A 3,797-nucleotide genomic window follows, 5' to 3' on the forward strand; every position below is an offset into this window, starting at 1 on the left:
ATTTGCGAGGTCAGTGATCGCAGTTGCGACTCTTTCCTCGCATTTGCTGAGGCAGCAGGATTTTGAAGGCTTCGCAATTGCGATAGCCCATTCGCAATTGCGAGCTTCCCATTTGCGATGCTCAGGTCGCAAATGCGACATCTTCAGCTGATAACTTTGGACTTAGACGAGATTCTTTATTCATTCTCCCATTTTTCAAAACCTATACTTCAAGAGGCAATTTTCCAAAGGCTAGTTCTTCCCCAAATCATAGGTAAATGATTCTTAACTTATTTCTTTCAGTCTTTTACAACTTTTTACAAGATTTCAACCTAGAATCTAGGATTTTCATGGTAGAATTAGGGATTTTTGGGTAGAACTTAGGAATTTTGAAATTTGGGGATTTAGACCTCAAATTGAGGTCGTATTCCAAAATCAATTATATATCCGGGCTCGAGGGAGAATGGCAAAACGGATTTTTGTTTGAACCTCGAGTTTGGACCAAGCGGGTCCGGGGTCGGCTTTTGACCTTTGTTGGGAAAACTTAGGAAAACTGTAATTACGCATTAAATTTGATTCCTTTAGTGATAATTGATGATATTAAAGGAAAAGTTGTGATTGAGAATTTAGTGGTCTTCGTAGCAAGTTAAGTGTTGTGTCTAACTTTGGCTTTAGGGAATAGGTATTGTGTGAGTATTTGCTACGTGTTGTGTTGTTGAATACGATGTATAGTTGAGGTGACGAGCATCTATACGTTGTGGTCGAGTCATAGCATGTGAGAGAAATTCCATTCTTGCAAATTTGTAGTCTTAAATCTTGTTATCCATGCTTATTGTTGTTGTTGAAATGTTGGGAGACTTGTATCCGGTTCCACCAAGGTCGATAAAATTGTGAATATTGATTCGAGGTTGAGATGTTAACGTGTGAAAGTAATCATTGATGAAATGTTGATTTCCTTTTGAATCTTCTCTCTATCCGTTGTTACTGATTTTTTGAATTGTGAAGAAGAGTGTAAAGCACGAAGGGTGATGCCGTGCATGATTTATTTATATTGTGAGCATGAAGGGTGATGCCGTGCATGAGTTATTTATATTGTGAGGAAAAGTGTAAAGCATGAAGGGTGATGCCGTGTATGATTTATTTATATGGTGAGGAAGAGAGTAAAAGCACGAAGGGTGATGCCTTACAATCTTATTTATTATTTAGTGAGGTTGAGAGTAAAAGCACAAAGGGTGATGCCATGCAGTTTTTCGTGCAGTCTTATTTATTATTTGGCGAGGTTGAGAGTAAAAGCACGAAGGGTGATGCTGTGCAGTTTTCCTTGATGTCTTAATTGCTCAATTCCTTTAAGAATTTTTGGTTTAATTCTGTCTTTACATTATTCTCATTCTTTATGTTGTATTCCCCCACTATATGTTCCCCTCCCATTATTTCTGTGTTATTTCATTATTTACTGTTGTTGCCACTAGCATGATTATACTGTTCAGGTTATATGTGGGTGTCTTGTCCTAGACTCGTCACTACTTCACCGAGATTAGGTCGACACTTACCAGTACATGGGGTCGGTTTTACTGATGCTGCACTTTCTGTGCAGATTTTGATATCGGCTCAGGTTGATCGAGAGATCTGTCAGCGTTCACAGACCTTGAAGTCCCCGTCTATCTTTTATGTCCTACTATTTTCTTTCATTCAGACAATTGTATTTCTTTCAGGCTGTTACTTGTAGTAAATTCTAGAATGCTCGTGAATTGTGACTCCAGATCCGGGTGGTAGTAATTAATACAGTTTTATAATATTCCGTACTTATTATATTTCATCTTAGTTAATTATTGTTATTTACTGAATGGAAATAAGGAATTGGTTTAACGATTTTCTAACATTGGCTTGCCTAGCAAGTGAAATGTTAGGCGCCATCATGGTCCCGTCATCGGGAAATTTCGGGTCGTGACAATTATCTTGCACCTATCCTATCAAAACCCTATCTTCTCCCATTGATAACCTTCTTTTCTTATTCCTTGTTTCGATCGTCATTAGTCAATAGCTTTAGATTTAGTTAATATTTGTTAGGCATCTTATATATCTCAATTGTGGATCATCTTGGATAACAACCAAGCTAGAAACTACGAGAATACTCTTTAAATCCAATCCCTGTGGATACGATATTATACTATACTATATTTGATTAGCGAGCAGAATTTAAGTGTGTGTTTTGCGCTCGTCAAATTTTGGCGTCGTTGCCGGGGATTGGCAATCAATAGTGTTTGAAATAGTTTTTGGTGCTAATTCAGGAATTAGGTTTTAGTTTTCTTTTCTTTTCTTTTCTTTTCTTTTTCCTTTTTCTATTTTATTCTCTTTATTTGGTGCATGACTTGAGCTTCTACGAAAGAAGTGCTACCATATAAGCCAGAGATAGAAAAACAACTGCGACAGTTGAGGAAGGAAAGGAATCTCACCGAGACGTTAGAAAAGGTTTGGCAATCCTCAACCAAAGAAACTATGGCTGGAACGTTGATGATAATATGGATTTGGCTGCAAGAGAAGTATCCCAACAATGGAAAAAGGCTGCACGGGATGCTGAGGAAGCAGCTATTAGAGATGCATAGATTATCTATGAAGAAGCGAGGGGTCGGAATATTGCTCAAAATCAACCCTTGGCTGTAGACCTATTCGGAAACATAGCTCCCATGCCCGGGAGATCATTAGGTGATTATGCTAGACCGGTCTACAATCAAGGCTTATCAAATGTGAGACCACCACCAATTGTAGCTAACGATTTTGAATTGAAGTAAGGGTTGCTTCAAACCCTTCGAAATTGCTGTGTCTTCAGAAGGAAGATGAATAAAGATCCAAATACATATCTAATGTACTTCAAAAAGATTATGAACACTTTTAAATATAATGGTGTGTCACAAGATGCAGTGTACTTAAGGGCATTCCCCTTCACACTTAAAGATAATGCAAAGCAGTGGCTTCGAAGCTTGCCTACGGGATCAATCAGAACATGGGAGGAGATGAATAGGAAATTCCTTGATAAATATTTCTCCTCAGCTAAAACGGGTAAGTTTAGATGAGATATCCATAACTTCTGCCAGAAAGAGACTGAAACTATTTTTGAAGTATGGGAGAGGTTTAAGGAGATAGTTCGAAAGTGTCAACATAGTGGAATTGAACACTGGATGCAACTGGATGCCCATTGATGAAGAAGACTCCAGAGGAGATAGTTACAATTCTTGATGAGTTATTTGAAGATGCAAATAAGTGGCCCTCTGAGAGTGCTAAAAGAAGAAGATCAACTGGTGTTCACCAAGTTAATGCTAATATATCTATGCATGTAAAGCTTGATGCCATGTCAAAAGAAATACGGAAGCTGACCTTGGCTACAATACAAAGTGACCTGACACAGCTTGTGACATATGTGGAATAAGACACCCTACTCATGAGTGGGAAGCCTCAATTGAGGAAGTAAATGCTATGGGAAATTACAACTTTAATGCATTGGCTCAGAAGCACCTCGGCATTTGAGGCTTTGGATATTTTGTATATGTGCCAGTAGCACCACCACAGCGCAGTAAGATGGTCCCCCAAAGAAGGTTAGGAATATATATTGGGTTTGAATCACCCTCTATTATTCGCTATTTTGAACCATTGATGGGAGATTTATTTACTGCTCGATTTGTAGATTATCGATTTGATGAAACAAATTTTCCACAATTAGGGGGAGAGAAAAAGGAAATCAAAAGAGAAATTGTGTGGAAAGTTTCATCATTATCTCATTTTGATCCACGTACCCTTATATGTAATCAGGAGTTCCAGAAGAT

At 38.1% G+C, this 3,797-nt stretch overlaps 1 non-coding gene across 1 annotated transcript; it reads right to left on the reverse strand.

The window, feature by feature from the left end:
* Positions 1–3,038: 3,038 nt before the first annotated feature.
* Positions 3,039–3,145, reverse strand: LOC142174011 (small nucleolar RNA R71). The gene has a single exon (XR_012703380.1). It is a non-coding gene; the product is annotated as a small nucleolar RNA R71 (small nucleolar RNA).
* Between the last annotated feature and the right edge of the window lie 652 nt (positions 3,146–3,797).

The sequence above is a fragment of the Nicotiana tabacum genome, chromosome 2 (assembly GCF_000715075.1).
Source record: "Nicotiana tabacum cultivar K326 chromosome 2, ASM71507v2, whole genome shotgun sequence".
Lineage (NCBI taxonomy): Eukaryota > Viridiplantae > Streptophyta > Magnoliopsida > Solanales > Solanaceae > Nicotiana > Nicotiana tabacum.